This window comes from Anser cygnoides, chromosome 2, assembly GCF_040182565.1.
Source record: "Anser cygnoides isolate HZ-2024a breed goose chromosome 2, Taihu_goose_T2T_genome, whole genome shotgun sequence".
NCBI lineage: Eukaryota > Metazoa > Chordata > Aves > Anseriformes > Anatidae > Anser > Anser cygnoides.
In genome coordinates this window covers 130,012,928-130,035,554 of record NC_089874.1, presented here as the reverse complement: position 1 = coordinate 130,035,554, position 22,627 = coordinate 130,012,928, and the positions used below count along the sequence as shown (strand labels likewise).

General features: G+C 38.1%; 1 protein-coding gene across 3 annotated transcripts in view; it reads left to right on the top strand.

The window, feature by feature from the left end:
- The window catches only part of STAU2 (staufen double-stranded RNA binding protein 2), a 168,124-nt gene that overhangs the window by 118,888 nt on the left and 26,609 nt on the right, over positions 1–22,627 (top strand). Inside the window, exon 14 of one of the 3 annotated variants that reach the window (XM_066993093.1) lies at positions 1–22,627. This exon is cut by the window's left edge and continues 7,972 nt beyond it; it is cut by the window's right edge and continues 22,749 nt beyond it. The exons of the other annotated variants lie outside the window; for them this stretch is intronic. The gene's annotated coding sequence lies outside the window, so the exon portion shown is untranslated. 3 annotated transcript variants of the gene reach the window in all.

Genomic DNA, 22,627 nt, shown 5'->3' with positions numbered 1-22,627 from the left:
TAATTATTTTGAAATATCTCACGGATTACATCAGTTTCTTACTTGCATTCATGTTGCAAGATGGCGACTATTGTGTAGTGCTAGTGATGCATTAAATTAGTTGTTTACATTATAAAATCTAAACATATTAGAATCTTTTGTGTTTGTCTTCAAAGATTCCTATTCTAATAAAGCTTTCTGAAACAAGTAAGGTTGTCTTTTTTGTTTAGTTAATGCATCAGTGGAGAACCTAAAGATTTGTAGCCTGTAGCCATCCCTGTCTGTGTTTAGTAGAGTGTGAGGAAATTGTTTGGGACAATATGTATTTTTGTTTAAAATGGAAAGTTATACTTTTAACTTAAGCATTTTCCATTTAGGAAAAGTAGCACCTGAGCCAAGTGTAGGTGGAAAGAGTCTAAATTCATCCTCTTTTCTCAGAGGCTCTGTTCTGCTGTGACTTTTAATTGCAGTAAAAGTGGTATGTATAGTGTACTGAAAAATAAAACTTTGGCTGCATCCTTCCTATTTCTGGTGGCTGTGTGTCTCTCCTCAGGTCAAATTGATTCTGAGGGTCAAGTGATACAAGACCAATATTCAGTAAAGGACATTATTGAGAATTTTAAAGAAATCCGACAATTTGGACTCCCAGTTTTGTTTTTTAACAAATGTTCAAACAGAAACATAATTCAACATGGAAAAGAAAAGCAATGGCTGACAGCTTTAATATCACAGGATCGGTTCTGTGAAAGTAGCTTTTACTTTTGAGAGCAGTACATGAATATGTATTTAGCAGCAAAGGAGTTTCTTGAAGAGGCAGCTGAGCAGGATGGCAATAAGGGTTCATACCTTGCCCTCAACAGATTCATTTTAAGTACAATACATCTTAGTTCTTCAGCTGGGGAAGTGATCGCTTTAATACACTTTCTAGGTCACACTGCATCTGCCTTATGAATCTGGTTTTTAATATATTTAGACGTACATCCTCATGTCTTACAGTGATGGCAAGTTCTGAAAAAAGCAGCAATATTTTACCTGTCAAAAAACAAAGTAACTTGCATTAAGCCAATGAACAAATAAAATTGCCACAGTTATACGTTACATCAACAAACGCCACTGACAGGAAGAGGAGCAAGCTAAGTGTTAACTTCAGAAGCAGATTATTTTCTGTGTACATGTTATGCCTTTTAGGATAATGAGCCAAGAGTTCTTGATGTCTAAATAGCCTGTAGGACATACAGCAATATAACAAGCTCTGAGTTATAGTAAGAATTGGGAAATGTGACAAAATAAGCAGTAGGATGAAGAGAACAGTACTGAAAACAGTTGGAAAAATAGGAAGTATAGAATTTGATGAAATTCTGAGATATCTTAAGGAACATCTTGGATCTGATTATGACCAAGTAAGAAAAGTGATAAGGAGTAAACTGGCTATTTTCAATAAACCCACAGCTTTGGACCAAAAAGCTAAGTGATTAAGGTGAGCTGAATTTTGCTTTGATTAAATAAAAATTGGTAGCATTTTAAAGTAAAGTGCAGGATTAAAAAAAAACAAGTATACATATATATTCCCATTTGCTTGAAAGACTTTTTTTTTTTTTTTTAATGAAAGAAAGCAAGAGAAGGTATTAAACTGTTTGGTGTAACAGCCTGCCAGAAGTTGTTTCAAGGGCCGTCACTTGTTCATATATTTAGGCAAGATGTGTTCCATCAGCAGCCTAATGGACAGTGCCATGCGTAACAGGACAGAAGCACTCATAATATCTGGACAGTTTTAGCAAAGTTAAAAGTTAGTCATAAAGCTTCAAAAGTAATATGAACTCTGCGACAAAGTCTAGAGTACAAATAAAAGCCTTGAGAGAAAAGCTGAAAGCTGCATTTCAAATATACCCTCTGATTCTGGACTTATGACTTAAGATTCCTAAATCTACAGTATTCAGAAGCAAAGAGAACCCACAGCTTTTAAAAGACTATGTGCTTTGTCTTTTGCAGGAGCTTTACGCATTCAGTTTATAATGATACCAGATGAGTATCCACACTGCTAGCTCATTAAGAAAATCTGGATTTTCCAATTCAGTTGTCTGAATGTCCTGATCCTGTAAACATTTTCATACTTAACAGGTCTGCATATAGGCAGTCCCTGATTACCTGATGATTGGTCTGTGCAAGCATACATACGGTCAGAAATGCAAGTTCAACCGGTGTGAATGGAGGTTGATCTGAGGTAAAATGGCAAATGTAGCTACATTGCCTGGGTTTAGTATCCAGTCTTTGTTTTGGCTGGGATCTTTTCTAAGACAATGGTAGTAGAACAGCCTCTCGAGAAGTATGAGTGATGTTCCTACAGTGAGTTTTTAATCTCCAAACTGCATGAAAGTTGAAGTTTCCAACCATATCCAATATTTCTACAGTATAATTAATGATCTGTATTTTGAACCCCTTTTTGTTCGATTTTCTTTTACAAGTCATCGTGACTGCTACTTGTATACTGAGGGAACTGGGGTTGTTTAGTCTGGAGGAGGCTCAGGGGAGACCTTATTGCTCTCTACAACTACCTGAAAGGAAGGTGTGGGGAGCTGGGGGTCGGCCTCTTCTCACAGGTAACTAGTGATAGGACTAGAGGGAATGGCCTCAAGTTGGGCCAGGGGAGGTTCAGGTTGGAAATGAGGAGACATTTCTTCTCAGGAAGAGCAGTCAGGCATTGGAACAGGTTGCCCAGGGAGGTGGTGGAGTCACCGTCCCTGGGGGTGTTTAAGGAAAGGCTGGACACGGTGCTTAGGGACATGGTTTAGTGGGTGATATTGGTAGTAGGGCGATGGTTGGACCAGATGATCTTGGAGGTCTTTTCCAACCTTAATGATTCTATGATTCTGTGATTTTATATCAATTATGTCTGTACTGGTAATATCACTTTCCTGTTTCTTGATATTATCTGACTTGTTTTCTAATGGTCTGGTTTGCTGTTGTAGTCATTATGCTATTTTTGCTTGTGTAGTTTTTTCCACTTTGTCTTTTTTTTTTTTCTGAATAAATCAGCTACATCTGAATGAGATGGAGTTTGAATCATTGCAGATTACCTGTTAAAAGTTTTTACAGTGCTTATATCTCAACATTAGGAGGTTGCTCCAAAATAGCTGCTTTTCTATTAATTCTTGCTCTGTGCTTGGAGGAAAGGAGAGAATGCAGCAAGAATGTATTATCTGTGTTGAAAGCAGAAAGTCTTTACATGTAGCAAACAAGATTCAATTTACCCTAAATTTCATTATTTCCTGAGTTGCATTCCTTCAGTACTGGCAGTAAAGTTCAAAATGTTAATATGCTGGTATGATTAGGATGCTTTTGATGAATGTGTTCTGTGTGAGGCTGGGCTCCCATTCAGAATCAATCAATCAGTGCCCAGGGAGTTTCATAAGTAAATGTCGTTAAAGCGTGCATTTATTGAGGATGTATTTGTGTTCTCTAAATAATTGTCTGGCATATTCTCTGCATAATAACCTTACATAGTGTCGAAAATTACAGAGAAAATAAGCTTTGAAAATGCAAGTCTTCTGTCTACAAACCCACAGAAAGTGGCAGACATCTAAGCAGTCCTGTTGAAAACAATTATTAATCCACTCTTATGTCAAAATACTTGTACAACGTTGAATAAAATAAAATTAAGTCTATGAGTAGGACAAAGTTCTTACAAATTACTTCAGAACAAAAAAATGTATTCACAAGCTGTCTGTGAAACACAGGAAGTAATGTATATATTTTATGTTCATTATCATGAAAGTTACAAAAACTTATATGTCTAATTGCAAAGCACTTATGCATGTAGCTAAAATTAACTCAGAGAGATTACTTGTACATAAAGTCATTCAGTTACATAGGGTTTTCAAGATCTGGCCTGGATTATACACATCCATCAACATACTTAAAACAACTTGTCACTGTGCTGTATCCCATTTAAATTAATAATCAGCGTATACATCAGATATGCAATCAAATTATATTTCACATTTGAAATATATTTAAAATATTTTCTTTTGATATAAATGTCTTCAGTGCAATGTTTTTCTGCTGAAATCTGAGATGATCTCTTTAATTGTGTAGTGTTGTGTTTCAGTAATTCAAGTCACAGTGCAGGTGGTACATGCAGTTTACTGATGTTAGAGATAGTATTTAAACAACTCCATGCTCAGAGGTAGTATATCAAAAGTTTTTAAATTGAGGGTGACAGGAACTGGTGCTGCACTTTCATGTTATCCAACAATGTGGAAGAATTTTGACATACAGCTGGAATGATCAAACCGCACCAGTTTTACTTTCTAACTTCAGTTGACATGAATTTCAAAAGTATTTGGAAATTATTAAATTGTGTGCTATGTTTGGAGAGTTTAACTTCCTCAGGGAACTTGTTTATAAAGTTTGATACAAGGGTGCTTATGATCTCAAAACATTGCATAAAGCTGATATATTTTTTTGGTAAATCTCTTTTTATGTTTAATTTGTGAGTCATGCAGAAGCTGTAGTTTCTACAGGAGCTGTTACTATAAAAGTGAAACATGCTGCTACTAACCTGCCCACATTATTTTACAAATGTATTTCTTTCACTGATACAGGAAGAGACTGGCCTGAAAATACAAAAGATTACATCAGATCATCAGTATTTTGTGTATATATAGGTAAAATTTGAAAGCGGGTAACAAGAGGAAGCCCAGAATAGTTCAGCGATACAAATTCATTTCTAATTCACATTGTAAGTGATCTGTTTCATGCAAGTTTAGTAAGTGTTGAAGAATATTTACTGGCTTGTTGCTTTTTGTCAGAAAAAAATCTCTTAATCTTTTTGTTTTGTTGCTTAACACTGATGTGGCTCAAAGAGCATAGCTGTAGGCATACAGATAAGCACTGTATTAGGGTAAAAAACATATGTAAAGTTTTCTGTGAATTCTTGTATTTTGTCAGGAATCTGATAGCTGTTACCCGTAGGACTTAATTTACTTTTGTAGTTACATGTATGTATGAGTCTTATAAAATAAATGAGGTTTTCAAAACTTAATGAAATAGTTGAATTTGCAAAAAATGTTGTAAAAAGTCATGACAAAGTTAGTTTGGAAAAAAAAATCTCTTAAAATGGCTTCCTGGATTTTTATTTAAGCATTTTTTTATATATCTTAGTTAACACGAAACGTTTCCCTACATTTTTATTTACAGTAAGGTCTTTTATGTCACTGATACTTTTTGCTGTCCTAGCAACAAGTGATTGCTGTATAGTGATTCGTAACAAGCACCTCAATATAGCAGCATTTCAGAATTATCTGACAGAACAGAGAATGATAGTTCAGTGTTTGCTGTGCTTATCTGCAGCTATAACAAAAGGATTAAATGTGTCCTCACTCCCGTGCTATAGTTCTCACACTTTCCCTGCTGGCCCTGTAGGCAAGAGAGAAGTGTTCCTACCAAGTCTAACATTCAGTCAAGACAGTAGGAAGGAATTGGTTATTAACAAATTGATATACATCTCATTAAGTAAAAACAGTGTCGTGTGTGATAGTGATTTCTGTTAAATAGAAGCCTATGGAGGAAAGGATTATGGCGTGTGATTGAGACACCTGTTGAGAAAATAGGCAACTATTGACAAGGCTGATTCATGACTGAGTGACTGCTCTGCTAGTCTTCACATGATCCCCACAGAGAGCGAGCTTCGACCGCCTGCTAAACAAGGGCTGTTTGAAGTTTCTTTTTAACATTTCCAAGACGTTAATTCAGCGGGACATCTCCACCGGGGTTCTCCATGTCACCAAATCAGCAGCTGTTGAAATCCATTCACTTCAGCATGAGATGTTTGTATAAGTTCCTTTTTTTTTTTTTTTCATTTATTTGTGACAACAGCAAAATAAATAAAACCCTAAAAATTCAGCACTACTTAGTTCATGTATGTGTGAGAACGGCTTCTGATAGCAGTTGTAGTTGCTAAGGCAGAATGTTTATTTGCAGAGCACATGACAATCTGAGTAGTTTATTATGATACACAAAAAAGTACTGATTTTAATAGACATTTCTGTGACATTTTTCCAGTGTAAACATTCAGTTAACTTCTGTGCCAGCCGTTGAAGTTGTCTAAAAAGTGTTTTGAAACGGAATTGTCTTTGTTTTTCAATCCCCCCAAATCTTAAAAGTCTGAAAACAAATGTTTCCTATTTTTTCCAGTTAGTAAATGAAACGCTGTTTCTCGGGTAGGAAAACATTTCTATCTGACTCACATTTCCCTGAGAAAACAGCTTGTATCATAGAATTAGTTTAGTTTGAGGGGGAAGCAGAACAAGGCAAGACATGTAAACATATTACAAAGCTTACTTTGATATTTAAATGCTTTTTTTCTTTTCCTGGCCATCTGAAAAAAGGTGTGGTGAATGTAGTCAATTGTAAATAGAAACTCTGTATTTTCAGGCAGCCTCATTGTTAAACCCAAGAACTGCTGACCACATATGAAGACTCCCGGTTTGAGCTGTTTCTTTTCTGTTTATTAAATCTGTTAAGACTTAAGTGTATTTTTACAAGTTCATTAATGTATTCCATTCTCTCTGATGTGTTTTTTCCCACTATTATCAGATTTCATTATATGGGGCGAATTATCAGATCAACCCATTATACAGCCAAGCAGCGTTAAGTCTGATTGGAATTTGGTCTTCCTTCGGTTTACAGGGGGAATATTGTGTAAATCAGACTCTCGGGTTTCAGTGGGAGGCACAGGGCTGCACAGCATCCATTTGTCAAGTTGATTGCACCTCGGCGAGGTTGCATTAGCTTGTCTTTGAACAGAAGTGAAATCCTATGCGAAGCTCCCCTTTCTGTCATTTACACTAACATCCATCCTCTTAAACCAAGGCCTCAGAGAAAAACAAAGTGATGGCACAATATCATCAGTCACTCAAGTTGTCTGTCATCTGTTTTCTTAAGGAAATGACTTTTAAGTTAGTGGAGCAGAAAATCGAAGAAAATTAGCAGAAGGTTGTTGTGGAAGTAGGAGGAATTTCTAAAAATTGCAGATGTATGTGGAGAAGTCTGATGGCAAATGGCAAGTAGAAATGCAGTTGATTCTGGTTTTTAGTTTAGTGTTAATAGAGTGCGAGTGTACCTGATACGTAATAATTCAACTTTTAATGAAACTTTATTCATAAACTTGAATTGGGCTGTAAACGCACAATAAAAAGCTGGTATGCACATTTTCAGCTTTTATATCAGTGACCGTGTTTTATGATGCTAAATACTCAAGTAATTTGCACTCTTTTCCATGTGTCAGGAAAGCTGTGTGTGTATCTCAGAAATGTTAAACTGGAAAGGCCATTGTAAACAGCTCTGAGAGGGTGCTTGTGAATTTTTGAGAGTCAGAGAACTCGATTTTTTTACCCCAGTGCCTATGCAAACAGCAACAGTAAGTAACGTTACTTGTTTAAACTGGTGTACAATTAAACTTGCACAGTATAGATGCAGCAGTTGCTACAGGGTTAATGGTGTATATGAGGAGCAAAGATGTGTGCATTATGCACGAGGTTTAAAGCACCACATTTGAATTAACTTATTTTTCTCCCACCCTTCTAAATCCTCCTTTTACTCACACTGGAAGTAAATTTTTAATTTGAGATACTGCAGTTTAATTTCAATCAGTAAGAGAATCAGTTTTGTATCAATCAATCTTAAGGGAATATTTTTCACTGTATTTTTTAAAGGAGTGTTGTGCATGGCTATTTTAAGTTAGAGCAAAATAGCACATTCCTAGTTTAAAATAAAAACTGTGAGCCCTTGTAAAAAACTGGTGTGAATTTTGAATTTATTTAGTTATTTCAGAATAGTTATGCCTTTTAAAGGCTTTCCAGACATGCAGTAAGTGATGTGACTAGCATCTGTCAAATGTGCATTTTCTTTCCTTTCTTTTCTCTCTTCTTCATTCTACCCAAGGGAAACTGCGTGAGGTTTTTATTTAATTATATGATGTGGATCTAGTAGTCTGAATCTTACAGCTCAGTAACAGAAATATTCCTGATCTTGTCACAGTTGCTTTGAATGAGAAACCAGTTTTCTTATATATGTTTGTTTGTTTCATGCTAGTAATAGAGACACAGTAACTCACAAAAGAGGGCAGCTTATTTTAATTGCTGCATTTTAACGTACATTGGAAGCTTTAGATGGAAAATGGTACGATAATACAAAATTCTGATACTCTTTAGACCAATATAGTAGCACATCATCACTTGGTAAGAGAAGCAAAATGTAGAAAAAAGGTTAGTGTTTTAAACACTATGCAAAGTATATTTTTATAATATTCATGCACAACTGTAGCTTTCAGCTAATTTAATTTTTCAGTCAGTAAGTGTTAGATTTTTCACAGGTTTCTTGAGGAAAGCTTAAAATAATTTCACTGTCTTGAAAATACCTATATTTGAATAACTTTATTCAATCAAGATTTTATATACACTAAAGGCAGTCAGATATAAAAGTGTCTTCAGGACCAGATCATAAATAAATCCATGATTCTCCAAAATATGTCTTAAAAGATTTCAGAAGGAAATTGTTTTGAAATGCAGCTTGTAAAATTATATAAAAAGTTACAGAAAAATATACAGAAATTATTTTAAAAGTTATAGAAATATCAAGTACACTGCTCTTGCCGTTTACATTGCATTAAGATATATATTACTTGAGGTGGTGATATAAGGTGGTAATGGCTACATTTTACACTTCTTTCCCCTTTATAACCTAATGTTAACATTTAGGAATTCAGGAACTTGAGAGCCCTAGTAGATCAATCTTGATTAGTTTATTTTTCTTTGTAAAGATTTTGATAGCCCGGTAATGCTTTTGTTTGAAAGAGTATTCTTTACTTCCTCTTGTGGGGGATGAAATATTGTTACACCCAGCTCTTCCTCTGAAATAAAGAAAAATTTAGGTAACTGAATCTTTGATGAGGAGACCTTAGATTGAAAAGCCTAGCATTTAATTGCCCTTTTACTCATAACTCTTCTACATTTAACCTCAAAGGTGATTTAAAAAGTTACATCTTAATTGCATAGCCTTACTCAATCATTGGTACTTTGCCTTGCAGCAATTTATTACAACTTTATTTCCCTGAACCATCAATGAAGATGATGCTGAATTTTATATTAGCCAAATGTCCTTTTGAGATTAATGTGGTAATATAGATTTTATGCACGCTTTTTCAGCTTTAATATTTGTGTTACAGATTGGGGTTATAGGTACAGCACAACTGCTTAAGTAGTTCAGAGAATGTTGTGAGTATTGCCTCAAGAACTGATGCTATGGATCTATTTGACAATGTACATCTGCAAGAGAAAAGAATAGCAGTGCGTTCTCTGATGTACTTCTTTCTAGCTATTTTTACAGCTTACTCACACAGGGTTTTCCCCTTTGAAGATAATAGCTAAACTCCCATTGCGAGGGAAGTACTGTGATCAGGCAGCCTAGGAGATGGGGCTATGGGCACAAGGGTGCTTTGCTGCAAATGTCACTGTTAACATTGAGCAAGTCACTTACTCTTCCTTTAAACTGTGATTTTCTTTCATGATGTTCTTTTGGCGATAACTACATTCTTAAAATTTTTAAGGGTTCCAGATGCTAAGGCTATGAAATACCAGAAAACCCTTGTATCAGTGCAGAACCAGGGTGAGGTTCATTATGAGCATGTTTCCCATTATGTTCTCCAATTCACTTGGATAGGTAGTTAAATATGTCAGGTAGTTAAATATGTCAGGTAGAAAGTGTTGAGCCTACACTACGTAGCTGTCATCATTTTAAAAATTACAGCTTTTCCATATAGTTCATATCCAAATTCTCTCCAGTTAGAACCAACAGCTACTGGTGTCTACTTTACAAGCATTTTCACTTGCACAAAACTCCCAGAGATTTCAGTGGATAAGGTTAGTCTGATAAATACTTTAAGCCAGGTGTGCTGACACCAATGCCAAAAGCACCATCCTGCCTTCCCCCACCCTTGGCTGCTCATTCCTGACCCTCTACCACTCTTTCCTTTGAGCTCTTGCAGCTGTTTTTCCTGCAAGCAGTGACGGAGATGGGGATGGGGGAGGACAGGACTGCCTCCTTCACTGACACCACTGGCAGGACCAGCAGAAATGTTGGTTTGGCTGCAGACCCCAAAGCCAGCTAAGTGAGGGACATCGTAGGCAAACCACAGCATTCCATAAGCGGATACTTTTAGGGTATGTCTTTGGGTGAAATATTATGGAATTTGTTTGGTGTTGCATCTGTCTTTTAAAGAACAGGTAAGGTCATTTTAGTACCAGTTCAAACAATAGCAGCCTCCTAATCTCAGGTCCATTTCATCTCCCAAAGCAAAAGCACGTGTGGGGATGCTCAGGCATTCAAACTAGGTGGAAGAAGGGTATGACTGGGTGTTCAACTAAGCTCTATGGAAATTGAGTATATCTGGAAGAGAAGGACAAAAGGATGAGAAAGAAAAACACATAAAGCAGGAGAATACACATAGCAAAAGACTTAAAGGAGGAACAGAATGTGAAAAAAAAAATTAGATAAGTATCATCACAGTCCAACAAAGGTCTGCATGCTGGCTGAAAAGACTTCAAGAAGGGATGGCAGGGAGGTTTTTTTTTGTTGTGTATCTCCTACATTCAAGGAAACAGGAGTGAAGTTGGGGGTGGGTGACTTTGGAGGTGGTTTTATTTTTTTATATTATTATTTTTATTTTTTTAACTAGACATGCCTAAAAGATCCTTGACTTCATAATTTTCTCCTCCTAATAGAAACAGCCCTCAGGGCCTCAAACTTGGGCTAATCATTTAGGTCAAAAGGGTAATAATAATGTAGAAGACCATGAATTAGAAGTGTACCCTGGGGAAAGCTTGACCCAATGCAGAAGTAGAAAATAACCATACAAAACTCTGTAATGGGATCCTCTGAAGCTGAATGGGAAAATGAGGGCTCATACAAATACGCTCACCTTCTAATATGAAACATAACTCCAGAAGTATGTATTTTTATTCCCTGTTACAAGAATGAAACCACAGTGGAGTTACTGTAACACTGAGGCTGAACTAATCCCATCACAGGATCAGATCTTAGTAATAAATAGTTCCAGGTGCGATCCAAAGACTAAGAATGTTTTGATTTGTTTAAACTGAAAGGTGTGGAGTTTTTTCAGTCTTTTCACTGACAAGGGAGGGTTGTATGAGGTGTGTAACTCCAATCTCTCAAAAGAGAGAACTGTTTATTGCATAGCACTTTTCACCAGTATATCTCAAACACTTTGCCAAGAAAGCTGGTAGCATTCTGCATGCGTTACAGAGAGGAAATGAGGCATGAAGATGCTCAGCATCTTACTAAGTCAGCCACCGTGTCAGTGGCAAACCTGGAAGTATAAACCCTGGTACAGCACTCTACTTAGCAGGCTCTATTGCTTTCCACTATACACAGAGCATCCTTTCAATTTGCCACATTCTTTATCACAGGACTTTGAGTTTGTGATGGGAAAAGTTTGGAAAAGAGCTGATCTTTCCAGTATATCCGTCTTGTGAGTATCATTGTGAAGGAATGGAATGAGCATGTATTTAAAGATTGCATCATAGATATGGACATACATACTAGGGTTGCGTAGGCAATCTCAGGGCCAGTGCCTCTATATTTTTCAGTCTTCAGTTTTACGGTTTTATGGACTACATCTAATCAAGCACTTTAAGCTCTATGAAGTAGGCTGTAACTATATATTAGGTTGTTAGCCTAGGTTCTCAGTTCCTTTCCACAGACTATGGCTGTCCTGGCAGTAGATAGGTGGCATAGCAGCAGATAGAGTTAGTTACCTCAGAAAAGTAATTCAGATATATATGTACGCTGAAAAGGGAGTTGCCCAGAGCTGGCTCCTGGGGAACAATAGGCATTTCTATCTGTTTTTGCACCATAGACCCTGGCCAGAATTTATATAGCTGCATTGGAGCTGCAGATACATGGTGGTGAGTTCCACTCAAAAGCCAGAATTTTCCATGTGTGCATCCCACTTATGTGCAGGGACAAATTAGTTTGTGGCCTGGAGTGTTTGCCTTTTCTGCCTAATCCATGTGTCCAGAGATATCAGCATGGCAATAGGGAAGGAATGCAGTGAAGAGTGCTTCTCCGCACCTACACTGACACTTATGGGAAGAAAGCGAGTGGGTGCTGGTTATCTACACAAAGAAAATAATCACCAGTAGGCACCAACTGTGGGGCCTCAGAATATGCTTTCCTTTACACTGTACTGCTGTGCAGAGGTTTTGAGCCAGGGACAAAGCGTTCTCGGACAAGTCCCCTGCAATACTTCCATATTTCTTGAAGCTTTCAGACCCCTTTCCCCCCAAGACACACAAAGCCAGTTGTACTGTAGAAGAGTTTGTGAAACTCTGTAAGGAAAGTGGCTTAGCATCTCAGCCTTTATATAAGTATTTTAAAGCAGTTTTTATTATTCCCCATTTTCAGCGGATGACGAAGGTGACCACTTAGTTTTTGCAGAGCTCACACACTGTAATGATTTACTTTTTATCTCTTTATTAGGGTTTTACTGCCTTATTTACATTGTAATAGCAGTAGTGATGTTTTGCATATAGTCATATTGTCTTTGATTGGGAACAACGCCAAGAAAACTGAGTGCTTCATGATTTAATTATTTGTGTTCTTTGCAAGTATAATTAAAGGATCATGCCAAAATCTTATCAGAGCATGAAAATTTAGCATGCCAAGACTGAAGCTATTTAAGTGGCATACCAGTGATTTATGTGCTGACAAGATTCGCTTTTAGAAACTCTCTCTTCACTGTTTGACTGCTGGTAGTTAGAAGTGTAAAGAATGCAGTTTCCAAAAAATGTTAGTAGGAAGAAAGAATAGGTCTTCAAGTGACTAGTGATTGTAGATGTTTCAGTTTCAAAAAAATGTAATCAGAGATACTGATTTTTCAGAACTGAGCAAATATTTTCTGAAAAATCAAGCCATGGGTATGTATTTGAAAGCCAACCAGCACTGAGACAACTATTCCTACTAATCCATTTCTAAATCTTCACCATAAAGTTTTTGAACTCTAGTTACTCATCTAGAGCACTGCTTTCATCTTTAAGCATTAGAAGAATTAAACAAGTATTGGAGCTGAATAGGAAAAACTGGTGATTAAGTTGTTCTGCACAATTGAAAAATCTAAGATACCCTTTATTTACCATTAGATTTTATCTAAGCCACAAACCTCTACCTGATTTTTTCCCTAAATATTTTCTCTATCAGATTAATTAATGCATTTTCAAACAAGAGATTTAATTGTCTCCAGTAAAACACAGTTTTGCATGGTACACATACCATGACCTACCAAGTTAATCCACAGCTTTCCCTGAAGAATTTTTGAATACTTAAAAATACTGGTCTGATGCAGGAGGGACTTAAAAGGATTTCTCTGTAGATGCTCAAAGAACAATTACTTAATAAAGTAGTATTCAGATCTTCAGATCATGTTTAACATTTGAAATATATCGGTAGCACTAAGTCAGTTTGGGTTTCTCCACTTAGCAACTAACTGGTCCCAGAAAGAATATTGGCAGTATCCTGCAAAGTGCTGATCTTCAGCACTTTTAGTGCTTTGCAGAATTGATTTCTCAGTCCCAAGGCAATTGTCCATATCATGCAAGTGCTGCATACTATTATAGTCAGAAGCCTCTGTTTGAGAGTAATCCAAGAAAGAACACCAGTATTTTGATTCCAAGTTCTTTTTGTAAAATGTTTGGCTCCATTACATAGAGAATTTTCATAAGGCTCTTTGAAAGTCTCTATTTAGAAAAAAGATGTATTTTTTACATGTGCATAGCTCATTTTTAAACCAGAACTAACTAAAAGGTGCCATATAAGCTATTTTTTTCATCAGAGAGAATATTTTTATCTCCCCAAATAATGAATGCAGTTATGTTTTTAAATGTATTTTATGTTTTATTTGAATAGTCATACAAAATAAGCAACATAAAGGTGTCATCTTGTATTCATTAAAACTTCTCTCACGTGTAATCCCAAGTATTTAGATCCTTATAATTTTATTGGCAAAGGGAGCAAGTACCTGGCTTGACATACCAGCTGGGCTATGAGCATCTAAAAGTTAATACACTTTCAGGCTCATGTTCTGTTTCAGTTTTCTACCTTACAAGTGATTTTAGTATAGGTTAAGAAGTCCCAACTGCTGGTGCCATCTCCAGACATACTTAGCAAGCAGATTTTGCCTGTCCCATTATCTGCCTCCGAAGAGGAGAGCTCGAAGTCTCCTTCGGTGGCAGGTCTCCTTGGCCATTCGGTGCCTGTTTGCCTTGCTCCTCTTTGTTCAGTAGAGCAGAACTGCAGGCAGAGTCAGGCAGCAGCTCTGCGGGGCGCTGGAGCTGCCAGGCCCTACAGGGCTGTGAGTCCCATGGCAATTGTTGTCCAGAGGAACAGAGGGCTCAAAGAAAAATGAAGGTAAAGGATGGATCACCGGTTTACTCTTCTTGTTCTTTGACATAAATAATTACTAGGAAACAAAATTGAATTTTCACCTTAAAACCAGAAAATAGCATCATGTTTGTTTGGCAATGTGGCAACTTGCATTGTTAAAAGAGAACCCTACGTGGCTACTAGAGATTAGTTATCTGGGAAAGATATTGCACTTGTAGGTCACCTGCATTAATCGGGCTGGGGGCATGGGTTATTGGCAGCTGTTCAAAGGCAAAGCCTGTGGAACGCCCCTGTGAAGGAAGTGGCATGTTTTGGCCCGGGTAGGTAAGGCTCAGTGGCACAGACCCACACCTCCAAAGGCAGACATCTCCGCCGGCCGGCCTTGCTGGGGAAGCGGAAGCCCAGCCTCAGCCTGGTGGGACAAGCCGGCAGCGGGACATGGTGGCCTGCTGCAGCTGCCGCTGCTGCACCTGCACGGGGAAGAGGCATTAAACTTCTACCCAGTGCAAGCTCTTGGATGGGGTAAAATCGTGCAGGGAAAGCTGGCAAAAGCCTGTCAGAAACACACTCTTCCCTTTAATCATGAGCGTTGCGGTGCTGTGCAGCCATGGGGAAAGTGAGTGCCGAAGTACAGGGTTTAATGCCCATAGCTTTTTCTTACTGTGGCCTTTCTCTTAACGTGTTTGCTTGCTGCTACCCTTTCCCATGCACTTTTTTTTCCTTTGTAAATGATGTGAAGCATTTAATGTTATCTGTAGTGCTGACGCAAGAAAATTAGAAGAGGTATATTACAGTTGTGTTCAGTATGCTTTCCAGAGAAAACTGCTGGTTAGGTCAATTTACTTGGCACTGTGCACTGCTTTAATCTTAACTCAAGGCCTGCTGTAGATGTACAGCAGCTGGGTCTGATGTCTTCATGCATGGTTGCAAGTCATCCAGTTAATTTCTATTTGTTGAGAGGTAGGAATCAAGCGAATTTTTCTCTGTTGAATGAAAACATTGTGGGGCTGGTAACAGGTGAATAAGCAATACTGGATAAGAAAACAACGTGGAATTACCGCCTAAACTTTGAAGGGCTGGATTCCACAGCAGAGAAGTCACAGTCTCATTCCATTTGTAATGGCAGTAGTGTAGCCCCAAATCTTTGATTAGAAGAATTAAAAAGAAAAACTGGCTCAACAAAACCTGCTTGAGAGAAAACCTGTCACCTGTGAAGAAACACTTAGCTTCAAGTCCAGTGCAGTGCTGTAGGCTGCTAATAGGGGTGGCCAGTATATTGGTAAACTTATGTGGGGGTTAGAAAAACTAAACAAGTTGCTCCTCCTATCATGTTGAGGTCTGTTCAGGCTTTCAATGACCTCTCATGTTATACCCATCAAGCTTGTTGCTGTATGTCCATAGAGGTAATACTGGCATGCAGAATGTGACCTACAGGCAGATGGAGTTCCTGCCACGTTCTGTGCAGTCCTCAAAGATTAGCACTAAATTCACCAGGTCTTTTGACTTTAAACAGGCCCTTAGAGTTACAGGCAGACAAAGAAAAAACTGTTTTAAAATAGGTGCTACTTAGATGGCTTCGTTCTGATTAAATACCAGATGAAAGAGTTTTTGCTCTATGCCTCACGCTATACAGTTAGTCTCATATTATAAATGGTAGCTTATTTCCAAATACACCTTAGTCTTATACCTTAAAAATACTTAAGACCGTTTGTGTATTTAGAATTTAAAACTTTGAATAAAATACACAACAAATCCTAACAGCGAAAAATGAAACCCGGATCTTTCTTCTCCTGCCTCCAGAGTCAGGCACTTGATTCCTCTCTTTCTGTGAATCTTGAGCTGTTCCACAGCTGAGGCTGTGAGGTGGGCAAGGCAAGAGAGAGAGAAGTAATCTGAGGGGACAAAATCCTTTTTTTTTTTTTTTTCCCCAAAAATCTACTCTAATTCCTTGTATTTGTTTGTTAGTTTTTGGTGTTTTTTTCCTGTGTCCATGTTTGTAGAAGAAGACCGTATTTCCAAGCACCATATTATTTTATTACAAGACTTTCTTCACCTATAGAGCCTAACTTCTCTCATTTAGGGCTGAGGCACTTATAAGAAGTGGGAAATTCAGGCTAAAAGAGATGCTGAATCATCCCCTCTTACTCTATACCTAGTATTACTGCCAGAGCCTGTGTTGTCAAACAACCGTCTGAGACCAGTTAAATTTCGGGAACCTTCTTTAATCAATGCAAGGATATCAGATATAAAAATCTGCAAAGGATAAAAGCTAAACAAAATTAATCCTGTATGTATAATTGCCATACAATATATCTCCACACTTATAGAGACAGATAAAATATAATCTTCAGTCTGATGTTTCTTCTTAAGCTTGACTGCTTAGAGCACTTCTGAGCATAATTCTGTATTTACCTAAACCTCCAGGTGAAAAGCTACCTTCTCCTCCCCTACACCCAGTGGAGCTAATGAACCATACCAGTTATTCTCTCAAAACTCTGAGCTCAGCAGAAATTAATCCACTTTCTTTGCCCAGCTCTAACACATGCCACCAGGTTAAGCCAGAAGAATGAACCTTGCTAGGACCCTTTTGTGCTCACTGAAGGAATGACTGGCAGACAGGTAGTGCTTCTTTGTGTTTCAGTAGTCCATTATGCTGACAATTATGGGGAGGTTTGACTCAAAAGCTCAACCGATTTAATTGCTAGCTGCTACCAGAAGAGGCGGTCTCATCCCTTTCCTGCCATCTTACTCCCAACCTCATGGTTTCACTGGCTCAGGTTCCCTCAGGGGTCAGTCAGGTGCCCATGGTGGTGGAGGACTGGGGGCAGGAGCGTGTTCCTGGGGTGGGAGGAGATAGGCTGGGCAGCTAATTTTAGCACTGATATGCTATCAGATGGGCTTCGCCATCATCTTTTCAAACTAGCCTTGGGTTCTGTAGAGGTGCATAGTGCATAATTGCACTATTCCACAATAAACCTGTGGTTCCTGTTGTGAGTCAGCCTGTGTAACTGAATTAACTTTCCTGAGGACTCATGCTTCTAGTGTAGTTCATAAGGACATGGTTGCACAGACAACAATGGTGACGCTTGTATGTATGTATGCCTGGCACTGCTACCCCTTGTCTTGTTTCAACTGTGCAGGTCTGTAGGATGAATGAGATTGGAAAACTGACCAACATGAAATATAACTTCTACTTTCCTGGCAAATTATTTTGTAGGCAGGTCACTGGTATGTCCTGATAGACAGTTGTAGCAGCATAATTAATGGAGCAACAAAGTGGCTGGAATAGCAATAGGGGAGTGGAGAGAAAAGGAGCAGAGAACTACTTAAATAGATATTAGCATCAGAAGAAATACCCATTGCTGTAGTAAGGGTTTAGCAAAGGTTTTCCTTTATCTAAAGCACAAGGGACATTTGTGTTTGGAGCAGAAGGTCTGAGTTTAACCATACTCCCAACATGCCACAGCGTGAATCTTTGTGACAATCTCCAAGGTTAGAGTAGTAATGCAATTTGCTTCATGTTGTCAGTCAAAGTGGGTGCGACTGAGTCCTGAGAGTAGGGTAAGATAAAGCAGCTGTCTGACCAAAACTGGCAGCAAGTCAGTCCTAGAAGGAGCTTCTGGGATTAGATAGCATAGCCAGGGCTGATTGTTCACATAGTATGAATGGGGGAGGAAGGGGCTGAGGAAGAGAGGGGAATTTTGCAGGTGTCTCAACACATGCTCAGGAGCATGCTCGTGTTACTGGAAACACTAAGCAGAAGCAGACAGACTCTGTAGATGACAGGACAAATCTGGACCTTCAAAATATTATATATAAGTATATATAAGTATATATAAGTATACCTTTGTTAGTGTCTGAAAGAGTTACATTTACATCAGCATCTTTGAACTACAACTCCCTATTCTCTCTGCTGGTATTTCTTAATATTTGCCATCGTGTGAGGAGCTGCGGGGCCGACGTGTTCTCAAACAGATTCTCAGTAGGAGTTTACTGAAATGGAAGAAGGACAGCAGGATCAGTCCCACAGCATGATAGTGATATTTTACAAACAGCTTTGAAGCATTTGGATGTGTAATGTTTTGCAGTTGTCTGTAAAGCTCTCTGATGTCAGTTGGAGCACTTAGAAACCTTGCCATATGCTCCAACCTTCTTTTTGTGTGGCTGTGGGTTATGTGCAAATCTTCAGGGTGACTGGTAGAACTGTTGAGAGCATATTGGATGCTTGCATGAGTCAGGGCGTAACTTGAAATGTGCTCAGCATCCCCCACTGATTGCATCCCCTTGAACTGGAGTGCTCTCACCACCTTGCCACATCAGGCTCTTAATGGGTGGATGGCATTATGTTACGCAGTCCACCTCTCTCTTCCCTTCTCTTCCTCAGAAATCAAGCGCTGTTCTTGTAAAATCATTCGTGCCTTTCTTTCTGCCCAAATTTGTAGGCGTAACCAAAGTTTCTCCCGAGTATTTCCTGCTGATACTTTGCTCTCCAGCGTATGAAAAAGGAAGCCTGTCACGCAGAGAAGCCTGTGAGTCAGACCTGTAGGGCATGTCACTGTCACGTCAGGTTCTTACGCTGAAGCTAAAAACAGTTTGTGTCAATGCTCCCTATTAGCTGCCCTAATTTTTAGATGGAAACTTGACTGTCAGTTCTACTTAACTGCATCATTTCCTAACGTGTAACGATGTGCAGGTTTTGTGTTGCTAGCCTGTACTTTGTATAAAGGATTTATATCAAGACCGAAGATGTTGGTTGGTTTATAAATCAAAGCTGTTATTTCATGTTCATTCTCTTTCTTGTTACATGTCAAAACAAAGACAGAGCTACCTATACTCAATTTTGTTCTACCTTGTCAGGAAACCGTTAGTTTTATGCTAATTGTGGCAGAACAGGATTGTTTGAACAACTCTTAAAGTATGTCTACAGAGCATAGCTGCGTAGTACATAACATGTTAAAAACTTTGAATAATTCACATGTGCAAATACGCTTTATTACTAAAAGTTCACTTTACGTACTGAGCCCTGGTCTTTATTTCAGGGATTTGTTTTACTTCTAGCTGTCTCTATGACTAAGTTTGAGTTATATAGCTCCAGTTTGCAGCTCACTTGCCTTCTATCTAAAAAATATGTTTCTCTTGGTTCCCCTGAAAAATTCTGAATTTCTAATTATGAAAGGGAGCTGTTTATTGTTGTTTGAGTTGTCTGTTTGACAAGCAGTCATGCAGAAATAGTGCAATGTGTAGGCTCCTGGTATAAATAGAAGCAATCATGATCCAAACTGTGGATAAGTAATTAGAATAATAACTAGAAATAAAGAAGCTTTGTCAGTTTGCATTCCCTTTTCTGAAGCAGCTAAGGGCGAGTGTAGAAACTGATCCTTATCTTTAGTTTTTCCCCCAAAATAAGGATAAAATTGGATTTAAGAATAAGAGCTTACCATATGAATTTAGGTTTATGAAGGATGTACTGTAGACTGTCAAAAATAGTATGCCTAAGGCAGATTTGCTTCTGAAGAGAAGAATGCAATAAAGCTTAGGGTTATTCTGAAATTGAACTGCAATATATTATGAAATAGTTTAGTACAGTAATTCCTGGATTGTTACATTCAGATTTTTCAGCCACTGTTCTTCTTTGTTGATTAAAAAAAATCTTCTGATAAATGCCAAGGACTAGTGAAGTTAAGGGTCTATTTTTTCTTCTTTCTGTCAAAACCATTCAAGGCAAGGAGGAGATAATAATTTACACTTTAAAAAATACTGATTAGTGACCCGAAGCTATTAAATGTATTTCAAAGAGATAATTGAGAATAGTGGCAATGAAAATATACCCGGTGGAAAATGTCCATCTATGTAATAGACCTTTCATGTCTAAGAACGATATGAAGATTTGGTCTCCTTTGAGATGTGTTTCACCCTCTGAACTAGGACCTAGAGGATGAGGTCAAAGAAGGCTGCACATCACATGTGATCTGTACAGTCTCTAGTAAGAGCTAATCAGCTTCAATGCTGCTCTAAATTGTACCAGAACAAACTAGTCTTCTGATTCTTCATTATATAATCTACTGAACATGACAATCTTTTTGCATTATTTTCTGCTACAGGTTTGTAAATGTTCTGAAACTAAAAAATAAGCAGATGAAACCCATTTTTCTGGTACTGACAGTTCTTGTTTGTAGACTAGTTTTATAAATAACTTCAGGACATCTGACATCTTTTTCATATAAAATGTGTTGGCAAAAATTGGCGTGAATTCGTTCCATTTCATCAACTTTCTTTTTGATTCTTTTTTTTTTCTTCTTTTCTGTGGGAGTATTTCTATTTTTTTAATCATTTTGGAATTTGGAAGTTTATTCATATCTCCTTAAGCGTATAATAGTTGAAGGAACACATAATCCCTTTTAGGCAACAACTTTTACAACATGTGGTGGGTGCCTCTGAATCAGCATCAAATGTTGGCATCTCCACTTCCTCCTTCATCAGAAGCAGTGAAGTTTCAACAGAACTAGTAGGAGAAAAATATTTCAATAGAATGTGAGGAAGTGGTGCTTCTTTACTCAGGGAAAAGAAATAAAACCACGATTTATTATTAGAAGGATAAACAAACATTTGTCAAAAACATCTTGTGTACTTCCTTCAAACTTAACAATGAATCAAAAGTTTCTAATTGAGGAGAGACACTGTTGATAAATAGTGATGAGAATTGAATATGACTCATCATAAGACAGAGCTCCTTTGCCTGAATATTTGTAATGTGATTTGATGGTTTTCCATGTGTGGAAACTTGGGATGCAGTATATCCTGTTTCTGGCAGGTCCAGAAAAGAGCAAAATTCAAAATAGTATAATTTTCAATCTGTATGGTTAGACTAATAAGCTCCCCTACCACCTACTTTCTCCAACTTTCTGGTCCATTCGATATAACTACTGGGAAAAGCATCTGACTTCACTGTTTGGAAAAATACATCTGAGAAGTGCTTTTGAGCACCCGAGACTCATACACTGGCAATCTCCCTGCCTAATATGGGGACAAGAAGTGGGTGCCTAGCAGCCTTCCTTCCCTTCAACCTGTGTTTCCCCAGATGCGTGGGGGAGGATTGCAGCAAGGCCTCCGGAGCAGGTACCTGAGCAGCCCAGGAGCTGCTCAGATGCAGACCTTGGGAGCAGTCACCCAGGTGAGTGCAGTGATCAGGACCTGGTCCTCAGGAGCACGGGAAGTATGGGGATCATGGCCGTTCTCCTGTCTGCTGCTCACTTCTCAGCTAGTTCCACAGTATTCAAATCTTCTCCCTCCAGCTTCAAATCCCATTGTTAAATGCACTGAACTCTGCAAGAAATAATTCAAGGAAATGCTTCAGGCAATGGAATGTAAACCTCAGGAAAGGTCCAAAGGTTTCTGCTCATAGTGGGATCTCAGCATCACTTAAATGCATGGATTATCTGATCCTTTTTTTCCTTCTTAAACTGGATATTCATAATCCACAGTGTTTCAGCTTTCAGGAGTTTAGTGGGAAGAACCTATTATGGTATAGGCAGGTATAATCCTGAGCTCTCTCACCAGCCTCCCTGGCTGGAATAACAGCTAGAACAGGTCACTTGATGTAAAATAATAACTCTGGGGGATTCATGGCTTTGCTCTTCCCAGATTATGAGCCCAGACACAAAAGTCTGACCAAAGCAATGGAGCCTTTAGAAAACCTTTCCAGATGAAGGGCTGGATGTTTAAGTTGTTTTCCTATCCCAACTCAGAGAATGATTTTTCTGCGATCATATATCAACAAATAAACCTCTAGCTAAGCTATGGGAACAAAACCAAGTGGTTTTGGCCAGTAAAAACATCACAGTTGAGGGAGGGTGATACAGAAACCTGAATTTTCAGAACTTAGTTTTTGTCTCGTATTTCTAATACTCTATTTGAAATTAATAGATGACATTCTATCTTATTTTTATTTTAAGTATATTTCACAATTAATTTTTTTCATGAGAGCCACAATATTTCTCAATGTTGAAATCAATATTCTCTGATAACTTAATTCCATTTCTGGATGCAACAGACCTAGATTCCTTTCTACACTAAATGAAAACAGAGTGCAGGGTATTTAATATCCTGTCATTGAGACAGTGCAGGCTGCTACTATCCAGTGAGTAGTACATAAGTATGTGAATTTTGAGAATTAAAACGGACTGGTAGGCTAATA